We start from the raw sequence: 13,521 nt of genomic DNA, 5'->3' as shown, positions 1-13,521 counted from the left end.
CATTTCTTTCCTTTCCTTCATGACGCTTTGCTCCAGTTTGCAATAAACAACCATGTGGATTACTCTTCGATTAACACCTGGCCCCTCACATCCCACTGGAAAGTGAGCTCCATGAAAGCGCGGGCCATGTTTTGTTTTATTTTTGACTTTCACCACAATCAATTTTATTTATTTTTTTCTCACTTAATGTGAGATGTATACTCTTGATAAAATTTTGAGTGCATAATACTGTATTATTCACCGTATCATAATATCGTGCAGCAGACTCTACAATTTGTTCATCTTGTTTATCTGGAACTTTATTCCCCTTGAACTTCATTTCCTCTTCTCCCTCAGGCCCTGGCAACCACCATTTTACTCTCTGTTTCTATCTGTTGAATAAACATTTCTCCAAAGAAGACAGGAAAATGGCCAACAAGTACATGAAAAGATGCTCAACATCACTAGTCATCAGGGAAATATAAATCAAAACCACAGTAAGATAATCACCTCACCCCTGTTAGAATGGCTATTATCCAAAAAAAAAAAAAAAAAAAAAAAGAAGAAGAAGAAGAAAGAAAAGAAAACCAGTGTTGGCAAAGATGTGGGAAAATTGTAACTCTTTACATGGTTGGTGGGAGTGTAAATCGGTGCAGCCACTATGGAGAACAATACGGAAGTGCCTCAAAAAATTAAAAATGGAACTACCCTGTGACCCAGTAATCCCACTTCTGGGTATTTATCCAACAAAATTGAAATTAGAACCTCAAAGTGATATCTGCACTCCCATGCTCACAGCATCATTATTCACAATAGCCAACATATAGAAACAACAGGTCCCATTTGCTTTTTGTTCACTGGTTGTTTTGTTTTGTTTTAATCTATGTGCCTTTCACTGCGCCTGCACATAGACAGCACTCAGTAAATCATTGTTAATGAACAGATGACCAGGCTCAGGGCTGTCTTGAAATAGTAGCTTTTCTCCGCTGGAACTCTCTCTCTACCTCATGCTAATTCTCATCAGTGGACCAAAAAAAAAAAAGTTGCTGTTATGTGTTAAGTGACCTCTTGACTCCAACACATGTGATGGAAAAGAGTTTACGAGGGAGTCATATGTTTCTTCTTTTACATTCTCTTGAAATAAATATGAATAGGGCTCAAAGAATCCCAGTTTTTCTCTAATAGCCTATTATATATTTCTAGTGCATAAATTTGTCATCTTGACACATTTCCTCAATGTATTTTTGGTCTATACTTCTTTGGGGTGTCCTTTTAAGAATTGTATTACGTCCCTTCTGAATTGATTTTGACCCAGATTTTAAATACTTGACGTTTGCCTTTAGAAAGCGGGACCCTTTTCCTCGTTCTTCCCATCCCAAGGCTATTTTATTTTCCCGCTCTTGCTTTTCTCACGTAGAGCTAGAATGTTTGAAGATTTATTTTGCGTTAGGCATTCTGCTAAGAACTTTTTTTTTCAGATTAGTTCATATAACACACAAAACAATGCTCTGATAAATGCGCTATTATTATCTCCATTCTACGAATGAGGAAACTGAGATTTAGAGTGTTATTTAACTGGCTCAAGGTCAAATATTTATTAAGTGGGGGAGCAGATTCTGATTCCAGAAACCACTCCTTTTGTCAGTTGTGCAAATCCAAGTGGCATTTTGAAAGTTCATTTTTAACAGATGTCTGTTGCTAGAATAAGAAATGCATTAAACACGGTCCGTGCTACTATGCTGTGAAAATTTAATGCTCAAGACAAATAGTGAAGTATTCACCTATATGCTTTTTATATCTCTTAATATTTTAAAAAGAAATATTTTTTTTTTGTCAGAAGCTTTTAAAATGTGAGCATACAACTTCCTTTTACTTTAGTTCATTCATTCTCAGTGCCAGACACATAATAACTCCAGTCTTACCAATGCCCCCAGAGAGACAAGGAGTAAAGCAGAGGCCAAGAATGCTAAGATTTGTTCACTGGTGTTTATAGGTGACCCCAAATCCCTTTCTCCTCCTTTTCTTTGTCTTGATGACACATTTGTCTGTTATTTTCTGGAAAAATTTGCAGCCAGATGTATCGCTCCAACATTTATCTATGTACGGCAGGCTAATGACATTGGAGAAGGTTTGGAGAAGTGAGGAAAAAAAAATTAACAACCAAAAGAACCACTTTTATACAGGTAGAACGAGAATTTTGATTTTGCTCACAAAACCCACCTTTATCCATTTAAATAGTGCATTTTATGAATTCTTGGTCATTGGTAACCACTGGCTGAAAGAAAAGTCCAATACTAACTTCTACATTCATATTTCTTGACGAGTGATTTTTACTCTCTGGAGAAAGCAGGGACTCCCTTGGGTAGAAGGAGAAAGAAGCTGAAAGAGGCTAAGCCAGGCTGCTTTCCTTATCTTGATGGGTGAGATCTAGCTGACTCTATGTTGTCTGCTATCAAATCAGGATTTCTTATGGCCTCAAGGTTACTTTGAACCAGAGGAGCAAAGAGTTTCAGTGGAACGATGCAGGTGGAAAACATGACTGATATTCATAGTTATAGGAATTTGTTCAGAAATCCTTAGCCAGGAGCGTGAAGGTGACATAAGGATTCCATAGTCACAACCGAGAGGTCAAAAGGACAGAAGTGCATCCAGAGAATTCTTAAGTGGGTGGGGGAAACTTTCTCAAATCATCTGGGACTTATTTTTTTAACTCTTTTCTGAATTTGCCAACCACCTGTAGAGGTGATTTAAAGGAACTTCTTGAAATGGAATGTAAAATTAGAGATGATACATGAACATCAAAATCACATTAAAATCATTTCATGATTGACAAGTCCACATATTTTAATATGCAAAAGAATAAGAGAATTTTTCATTCAGTTCCGGAATCAAAGTCGAAGTTTAATTCAGTTCTTATCTAACAAAAGACACGTAGCTAAATGCTCAATGGTGACATTTGGGGAACACTCTTTACCTTTTCAGGATGGATAATATTTATCTTCACAGGCTCCTACGACTTCCCCTACAGCGCTGCGAACAGAGCTAGTGCTTCCATCTCCCTTTGGGACAATTTACATACCCTCGTTTTAGAAGATCACTCCTCTTTCTATTGTCTGAATTCTCCAGCAGGGCAGCCATGGATCCTGTGTGCTGGCCAGCAGCCATGAAGGGGTCCTTCCGGGTATTTGTCTAATGGTTGAAGAGAAAGAAACATCGTTATATACTGTTCCATGAGACATCTCCTCAGCTCGCGGGTTCATAAATATACTTAAAAGCATCTTGACAATAGAAGCACGACTTTTTGTTGAGACATAGTTGAAGGAAAAAACACTTTATATGTTCTACAGTTAAGAAATCACTGTTTTACACCATTTTTCCTCTCTGAAATGGAATTTCTACCTTAAACAGGTGCTGTTTAATAGCTGTGTCTATAATTAAGGAAATAACCAAATCCAGTATTAAAAAAAAGTCTGCTTAGATTGACTACTTTTTATTCTTTCACATTGCTTTGTAGTCAAATAATTGAGCATCTAAAAATTGATATATATATATATTCCTTTTTTTGTCACTATGGAATTTGTGTATGTCCACTTTTCGCTCATAATGATGATGTACTGGAAAATAAAAGGTTTGTAGAGGAAAAAGACATGGCTCAAATTCCAGCTCTGACACCTACTACCTCTGACCCTTGGTCATCAGCTATAAAAATGGGAATACTGATGCCTATCTCATGGGGTTGTAAATATGTTCATGTAATAACATATGTAGAATCGTTCGGACAAAGCCTCATACAAAACTGACATTCCCATATATTATAGTCTGCCAATGAGTTTTAATGCAAATGTAACATGTAGTACAGTAGAGCAGAGTGAAAAGAAGTCTTTTAAATTAAATAATTTAAACTATAATTTAAGAAAACTTTCTTTAAATTAGAGAAGACTTGAATCTGCTTGTTTTAAAAGCCATATCATTTTTCAGGAAAAACTGATCCAGCAGAGCCAACACTATGATATAGCTTAAAAAAAAAAATTATTAGATTATTGGACTTTAAACCCAATGGGCTTATAGGGCAGCCAGGCAAAAGGACCAAGTTTTTCAGAAGTGGAGGGAAATCTGCTTCGAACAAATTTTATTTAGGCTTTAAATGGTATGCTAGTTCCAGTTAACATGAGGGTTACAAAGCTTTTAATTTTAATCCTTCCAGACTTTATTAACATAAGTACATAATTTTTTTAGATTCATATGACATGGGAAGGAAAAGAATAGCTCTTGGTAAGTTAACATAGTTCTCAATAGTAGAGCCAGAAAAAGAAGGAAAATTGAAATTTAATTAATTAGAATTAAAGATATTGTGATTTTTAAAATCTGGAAGGCATTTATTATATATTATTATTTGAAATATCCTTAAGTTGTAATCAAATAACTCAATTAGCTTATTCTCCTCATAATTCACCCCCAAAACACTAACAGGTACCCATTCAAATGACAACTCTATAATTAAATAGTGATTTGGTATCTAAGTTAAAAAGACTTTTTTCCCCATTTATTTATGTCTTTCTATATTACAAAACATTAAATTATTAAAAATAAAATAGCTGCAAATAACTCATTAGTGTTAGAAATATTGGTATAAATTTTCACTTTCTCTCTGTTTTTTGAGAAATGAGTTGGAAAGCTCAGTAACGAAGGCCCTGATCCATAAACCATCCCATGACTTCCCTAATGTTCCAAAGATCTCATTAATTTACACACTAAATACTGCTCAAAGACACCGGATTGCAAAAGACATGAGTTGTCACTACTTAATAAAATATCCTTGCCCCAAACACTAACAACATGAGTCTGTTTTGCAAACTCAATTTTCATGCCGAATAGTCTTAATTTTAAATGATAATAACAAATTGAGACAATACACTCGAATGTTGCTGTTAAATATATTGTTCAAGGATTTTTTTTCCCGTGGAAAGTTTTGTGACATTTTTCCTGATGAACACGACTTAAGAGAGGCCCAGACTGTAAAACAATCAATTAGGTTGGATAGCTCAGGATGAGACTATCTTAAATTGCTATTAAGCTCTTTTGGTACCAAGCTGTCATTCTCTTGAGATCATTACGGCGTGATCCTGCTTTAGGAAGGCAGATGGATTAGAAAATCTCTTAGGTTCATCCACCCTTAGTTTTCGAGCTACTGAAAGCTCTGTTTGTCTTTGGAGTAGTGTAAAGGTGGAGCAAAACAGAAACCGCAGGAGAAAATGTTTTTCTCTGACATTTCGAACAAGGAGGTAGGTGTTTACAGATGAACATGTAAGAGGGAGCAGTCGGAAACAAGCCTGGGACCTCTTATGCTCAGCTGTGGGAAGATCATTTTACTCTGGAACACATGACCTTGAAATCTTTTAAAGCCCCAGGCCAGCACAGGCCGTTGCCTCCAGCAGTTAACAAATGATGCTAGAATCCCTCCGGTCCCACATTTAAAGGATGGACTGGCGAAAGCAAAGGTCATCACAATACACTAGTGGAGCTAGGGAAGTCATTGGGTACAGGTGAGGAATGGGAGAAAAGATTGTATGTTTGTTTGTTTGTTGTTTTTTGTTTTTGAACAGAATAATCTGTAGCTTCCCTAGTTCAGGTTTACGATTTCCTGGTTGTGGCCTCCCTTAAAATCAAACAGAAAACCGACAACCTCATTCCAAGAATGCACATGGGGAGCTAACAAGAACTAAATAAACAAAGCTCTGTTTGCTCAAATATTTAGCAAATAGCTTAGGGATTACTGCATACACCATTGGTGAGATTTTCGCCAATTCTCAAAGATGTTTCTGTGCTCTACTAATAAAACAATTCGTGTATGTATAATGGCACATTGTAATTTTTTCCACATGGTTAGCACTTAGACAAAACCTGAGGGAAGAAAGTCAGTATTTGACCCAACCTTATAGAAATCAACATTATGACAGCATAGTAAAAACCCAGATCCAAAACAGGGTAAAACTAACAGTAGCAATGATCTGATATGTCAGTACATATTTTTTCTCATACTTTTTCTTCCTATCACTATTCTTTCTTGTTATGACCTCAGTAGATGGATGATAAAGGTACTGGAAATAACACATTGAAATTTTATAGCTAAAATCTTACTAAATGTTGAGGGGTGTGTCTGTCTGCTTTAGCTGTAAATACTCAGCAATGTATTGCCTGTGAAGCAAAAATTTGTAGTTGGAGAAACCTCAAAGAGAATTCTTTTGGTTGAGCATCTGGTTGATGGGACTGGATCCAAGCAATTATGATTTGTGACTCTAATCTCGGGCAAAGCCATGTTCTGGGATTATTCATTCCTGCTTCGGCAATTAATTTGTGGAGTTGAATTTCTGCATGAGGTAATAGCTGAATAGAAGAGAATAAAATCCTTTCCAATTTTACATTTAGGAAGAAGTCACAGATCTTTATAAAAAGATGTAGCCATTTTTATGTGTAAAACAAATTATGTCTGTCTACAATTTGGAACCAAGTAATGGTATGGATTGTTTTGAGTGACCTCATGTTTAATTCTGGTGACTAAAGCTCAATCTATTGAATGGAATTTAGCACTAGTAACATTTGTTACTTTATCCGGCTCAAGGATTAAAGTAAATCTCTTGATAATTCAATCACTCATTCATTCAATAAATATTTGCTGAGATTCTACTACTATGTATGTGCTGGCAGTGTTCTAGGCACAGAGAGAGAGCAGTGGATAGAAAAAAGTCCCTGATTTATGGGGATTATATTTTTGAAGAAAGAGTCAATAAACAAATATACAGTAGAATGTTACCATATATAATGCACATCATGAAGAAAAATAAAGTGTGGTGGAAGAGAACTTTTGAAAGTGGGTGAAGAGATTCTGTTAAGTAGAATTGTCAGGGACAACCTTGAAGCTCTAAGATTTCAGGAGAGAGTGAGCCATGAGGAAATCTGGGATCTGGAAGAACAGGCAGAAGGAAGAACGAGTACAAAGGTTCTAATGCAGGACTAAATTTGCCTTCTTTGAAGAACCTCTAGAAAGTCAATGTTGCTGGAGTGGAGTGAGCAAATGGAGAGAGGAAAAAAAGAAACTTAGAGCATCGGTAGGGTCCAAATCAAGGAGAGCCCTATAAACTCAGACTGGGATTTGATGTTATCCTAAGTGCGATGGGAATCACTGAAAGATTTTGAGAAGAACGGCGTTACGTGCTTAAGGTGTTTGCCAGTCTCTCTGGCTGCGTTGCGAAATGCAGACTAATGGAGAACGGGCTGAAAGCTGGGAAGCCAAGTGCAAGTTTTCTGTGCCAGAACTCACCGTAGACAGTGGTGGCTTGTATCCACTGGCAGTGGAGCGCAAAGTCATTTAATTCTAGATATATTTCCAAGGCGGGAATGACAAGATTGTTTGAGTCGGTGTTAGGCAAAGTGAAGAATGGAGGATGGTTCTAAAGGACGTGATTGGAGCCACTGGGAAGTGGTCGAGCTCCTTATTCATTCTTTTCTCGAGTGTTAATTAAATGCAGACCTGTGCTGGGCACTGTATTAGGTGCTTAGGTATGCCAACGGTACAAATAGACAAAGACCATAAAAATGAACATAAACAAATACATTTTAAAGTATGTTAGAAGATGATAAGTACTGTGGGAAAAAGGGAACAACAGAGAAGTTTCAGGGAGATGAGGACAGGCTCCTTTATTAAATGAGGTAGCTAAGACTGGCCTCACTGAGAAGGTGAAATCTGAATAGGGGCAATGAGGCCCACATCCTGCAGCGTGGAGGCAGAATGGGGGGTGATGGAGCAAGACAGGTAATGAGGAGACCTGACTGTGTAGGGCCTTCAAGGCCCTTGGGATTTGGTTTTTATTCGGAATGAAACATGGAGTCATTTCAGGGTCATTTGAGCAGAGAAGTGATAAGATCGGACTCATGTTAAAGTCTCACTCCGGCTGTTCCTCTGAGAATGTATTACAGGACAGCAAAGATAAAGCAGGAGGACTTGTTTAGGGCTATTAAACATTAATCCAGATGAGAGCTGATGGTGGCTTGGATGAAAGAGATAGCAGTGAAAGTGGCAACAAATGGCTAGATTCTGGATCCATTTAAAAGTAGAACCCTCTTGATTGCCTGATAAATTAGGAAACAGTGATTCTGGGTCTGAAACGCCCAGAGTTCAGTTTTGGACATTTTAGGTTTGAGGTGCCTCATAAACATCAAGGTGAAGGACTGAAGTTGGCAGCTGGATAGTCAAGTCTAGAGCTCGGGAGGAAGTTCTGATCTGGAGATCTACGTTCTTAGATGGAGTTATAAGCATGGTGTTCAGAACCATGGACAATGGATGAGGTCACCTTGGGAGTGAATGCGAAGAGAAAGGAGGTCAAAGACAGACCCCTTGGTCGATCCAACATTCAGAAAAAAGGGGAAAGAGGAAGAACTAGCAAAGGAATCACTGAGGTAGGGAAGAACCAAGTGCATATGCTGTCAGCTGAAGAGAATGCATTATGGAGGAGGGGATGGTCAACCGTGGAAAGGCTGCCGGGAGGTCAGCCTTTGCAAAGAACTTGCAAAGTTCTGAGAATTGGTCTTTGGATGTAGCAATGTGAGACAGCCATTAATGACTTTTGAGAGCAGTTTTGGAGGAATAGTGGGGGACAATGTTTTGAAGAGAATGGACATTCGGGGCGATGAAAGGCTATTCTGTAAAGTGAGGAATACGGAGAGAGAAGCAGATAGGGGCTGAGAATAAAGGAACCAACCCAAACGATTTTATCTATCGTAACTAATTTTCCTTGCTGGCTACATACAAGCAAGTTCTTCGCAAAGCCTGAAGGAACGCTGACTCATTCCTTTTCTCAGTGATTAGCACTTAATTACTGCATTAAAATATTTGTTGCTTTTTATTCAAAATCAATTTGGAAGTTCTTTATTAAGCCTTCTGAAAATTCATCCTGCCAAAAGAAACATGAATTCCTTGGAGGGTTTTTATGACCTAGAAAAAAAGGGTTTCTTTCTTTTTATTGAGTTATTTGTGTTACCAAGTCTGGCTATGTTCTTAATCTCATATTATAATAAGTTAATACTTGTAGCACAAGCACGATAATGCAGTACTTGGTATTGAGTTAACCGTAAAAATAATTGAATTTCATATACACCTTCCCAAAAGAAAGGTAAAGATTGTGATTATACACTCTGTAAATAACAACGCATTGCTTTGTGATGTCTCTTGAGCAGTTGTTTTATATTCAACTCTTGTATCATTGATCTTATTTCTTCCTATTTAGATTGTAAGCTCTTAGAAGACAGAAACTGTATGCCATGTATATCCCTCATAGCAAAGAACAGATGTGTATTAAACCTTATGTCTCTTTAGTTGAATGATTAAATTAATGCTCTCTAGCTTAAAAGCTGGGTAGTAACAGGCAGAATGCCTGTTCTTTCTGGTAGGACATAACGAGAATGTCTTCTAATTTGTGGCTTAATTTTTTATAGTGCCGGGTTTTACTGAAACTAGATCCATATTTTTAGGGGCGCTTTCATCCTGCTTGTACTTCCTGTTCTCCATTAAGCATTTTGAAATCAAACTAACCTTTTTGGGAATTGTATATTGTATATTGCTTTTATCTTAATTTGAATCCACAGTTTAATTAAAATGGTTGTATTTAATCATTTCTTTTATAAACAAAGGCATTTAGTGACCCTTGTAAGTCTTGTAATTGGTGAATAATGACTGGCATATGTTTTGAGTCCCTCTTAACTGATTTTATTACAAATTTCTTTGAAATAATAACTTTTCAATAGATTTTTGATTTTTCCAAAATATTTGTTAATGCATCTCTCTAAATATATACTATTTTATTTTGTAACCTTATAATTCCATCATCAAAAATTATTATTAGGTGATGGGACTTAAATATGAAAATGGACCATTTACTATTTTTAAATCTAGCTTATTTTCATATAAAGAATGTGCTGACTCTCTGATAATCTTCCCATTAGAAGCATCTTTAAAAACATAAGTAAATATTATGAACTACAGGGAATTCAACAGCTTAGTTACCAAACTAAATAGGTGTTTCTTGATAGAAACATCTCAATGTGCTATTTCTATTTAGTGCTTTAGATGAAGAACATCACAGAAAATTCTTCCAGGAAAATCTCCTTGGCTTAGCTAGTTTGCTTTCTCTTTTCCACCTTAGAACCTGCCACATACTTATTAAATTCTTGCAAAGCAACTAAGTATCTTTTTGGTTCTGAAGGATGTGATGAAGATTTGAGACACAAATCAATCTAAGCAAGAACTTTATTTTTGCAAATTTGATAGTAACTTTAGGCCATAAATTTCTGCCACAGAAATAAAGTAATGACAGGCTCTTTGGATCTGATACTTTAGAGTCTGTCATTTACATAACACACTTTCTCAAGTCCTGCCATAGGTCTTCCGATGATAGGACCCTCCCTCCTTCATTTTGTGAAACAGCAGAATAGATCCTTGTGCTCTAAAGTTTTATAATATATATATATATGTGTATAATATATATATTATGTATCATAACTCTATATATGTCATTAGGTGTTTTGGTGTTAAGACATTGCTATCAACTGTCTTTATATTAGTTTATTCCTTTTTAAACTTATTTTCCTATTTATAGAGTCTGAAGCAGGATATTAAGGATATTCGAAGATGATATAATGGTTATTCTAGTGGAATGTACATTCATAAAATCATCAGACACCACTGGGCACCTACTATGTGCCAAGTACTGTGCAATTTACCGGAGATAAAAAGAGAAAACACACAGTTCTTTCCTTAATGGAATTAGAGACTAGTGATGTCATTTTGTTTTATATTTAAAATTAAAATATTTAAATATAATTTTTTAAAAATTAAAAATTTTTATTAAAAAAATTTTTGAGTAAAAATTATTATTAGATGATGGTACTTAGCTTTTTCTCTCCTCTTGCACACTATAAAGTTCCAACTTCTTCCTTCTCTGTCACCAAATCTAAAAAGGAGGGTTCAGGGACAGTCAGATGAGTCTTCAGCTTGTGTGCAGGATCAGAGGTAAAAGGGAGACTGGAGGACAGCGAGGAGGCCCACGTGCTTGGGTTGGAGGAGAATGTGGTCCGTTCCAAAGCTTGTTCTCAAAACCTGACTTTGTTCTAAGATGATGTATGGAGTACGATGTTAGGGGACAATCGAAACATGAGAATTTTGTGTGTGCTTGTGCACAGTTTCATTCACAAGAAACACTAGGTGAAAGCAGGAAGTTGCACCAGCTGAGCACACACACGTCAAACACCCCCGGCAACCTCAGTTGCCCTGTGTTATATAATCACACTCATCCACGCCTGGTGTTGCAGTGTTTCTCCCATTTCAGCTGACCGTCCATCCACCTTCATAACTGCTCACTAAACGCCACACCTGTGATGCCCACTCACGTCCTCTAGAAAATGCTGATCTTTTGAGGATAAAGCATGATATTTGTCATAGTACTTGTGTTTCTCTTAACCACTTATTATATGTAAAATTGTGCTCCTGTTTTTTATTAGGGTTTATTTATTTTTTTTTTTGACTTGTCACTGAAAAAGGTTCTGAGTGTTGTTCCTATAGCCTTATTTCCCCATGAGCCTCGTGGTGTTAATTGCAAAATTTTGGACAGCATTCATGATTTTAAGAAACAAACCGCATGTCTGATAAGGAGTTAAAATCCAAAAAATATATGCGATTCATACAATTCAATAGCAAAATGACAATCTGATTAAAAAGTCAACAGAGGACCTAAGTAGACATTTTTTCCAAAGAAGGCATCTGAAAGACCAACGACTGTATAAACAGGTGCTCAATATCACTAACCATCAGGGAAATGCAAATCAAAACTATAATGAGACATCACCTCACACCTGTTATGACGGCTACTATGGAAAAGACAAGAAATAGCAAGTGTTGGTGAGGGTATGGAGAAAAAGCAACCCTTGTGCCCTGTTGATTGAGATGTAAATTGGTACAGCCATTATGGAAAGCAGCATGAAGTTTAAAAAAAAAAAAAACTAGAACTACCTTATGATCCAACAACCCTACTTCTGCATAATATCCAAAGTAAATGAGATCAGGAGCTCAAAGGGGTATCTGCAGCCCCATGTTTACTGCAGTGTTACTCATAATAATAACCAAGATATGGAAATGTACTAAGTGTTCATTAATGGAAAAATGAATAAAGAAAATGTGGCATATATGTAGAATGGAATATTATTTAGTCAAAAAGAGAAGGAAATTCTGCCATTTGTGATGACATGAATGAATCTGGAGGACAGTATGCTAAGTGCAATAAGCCAGACAGAGAAAGACAGATATGCCCCATGTGATCTGATGAGTATGTGAAATCTAAAAACATTGAACTCATAGAAGCAGAGAGTAGAATGGTGTTCGCCAGGGGCTTGAGTACAGGGGAAATGGGTATACGTTGGCCAAAAGCTACAAACTTTCAGTTATAAGGTGAATAAGTTCTTGGGATGTAATGCACAGCACAGTGACTTAGAGAATGACACTGTATACTTAAAATTTGCAAAGAAAATAAATCTTGAGTGTTCTGACCACAGACAAAAAAATTGTAACTATGTGAGGTGACGGATGTGTTAATTAACTTGATTGTGGCAATCCTTTCACAGTGTCTACATAAATCAATTTATGGTGTTGTAGGGTTTAAATATATACAATTTTTATTTCCCATCTGTACCTCAATAAAGCTGGAAAAACTATGACCAAAAATAGGAGGGTTGGTGGGAAGTCAGTTTAAGAAACAGTTACCTTCAGAATTTCTCCCGTTCTGCACAGGGCCTGACGGCTTTTATGCCTCACCCCAGCACAACACTGGGGTTCTTCTTTAGAGATGTGCTAGATACCTCTCACGTGCACCCTATAGATACATTCTCCACCTTTCCTACCCTTCCTTTGCCCCAGGAGGCTGACCTGTATGGGTTAAAGTAATGAACCTCTGTTCTTTGACTTTCCATTGGGTTTGGCCAGTGAACCCTGACAGGAGATCAGAAGTCATCAAGAAAGTAAAGACATTTATTCTCCAATTTCCCTCTCTGGGAGGTTGCCTTGGGAAGACTTCCTCTCTCCACCGAAGGTCAAAGTTCCTCAGAAGTTGACCTCTCTACAGGACTACCTCCTTCTAGGTTCTAGTAAGCCCCTCTTCTCTAATCCCTTGGGCCTACGGCTGGTAACAAGAGGTTCAGCACTCCCCCTGGCAGTTTTCTTATACAGTTTATACATTTCTCATTCTTTTATCAAACCACTTTAAAGTTATCCTAATTGGAATGACCATCAGTTTTATGCTAGGACCCTGGGTAGAACAGATAGTTTGGGGCTGGAAGCCTTTCAGGAGAGTTGAATGTGAAGATATTATTCTATAAACAAAAGAATTAAGTGAAAGTTTACATAGTATGTTTTGAGACACCTGAACTCTTTCTCAAATTGGCTCCTCAAACAGAGGGTTAGGCTTTTAGCCTCAAGGTAGGAGACTAGAAGAATCTTCTCTG

This window comes from Pteropus medius, unplaced genomic scaffold (genome assembly GCF_902729225.1).
Source record: "Pteropus medius unplaced genomic scaffold, Ma_sr-lr_union100, whole genome shotgun sequence".
NCBI lineage: Eukaryota > Metazoa > Chordata > Mammalia > Chiroptera > Pteropodidae > Pteropus > Pteropus medius.
Note: the sequence above shows the minus strand (reverse complement) of the source record.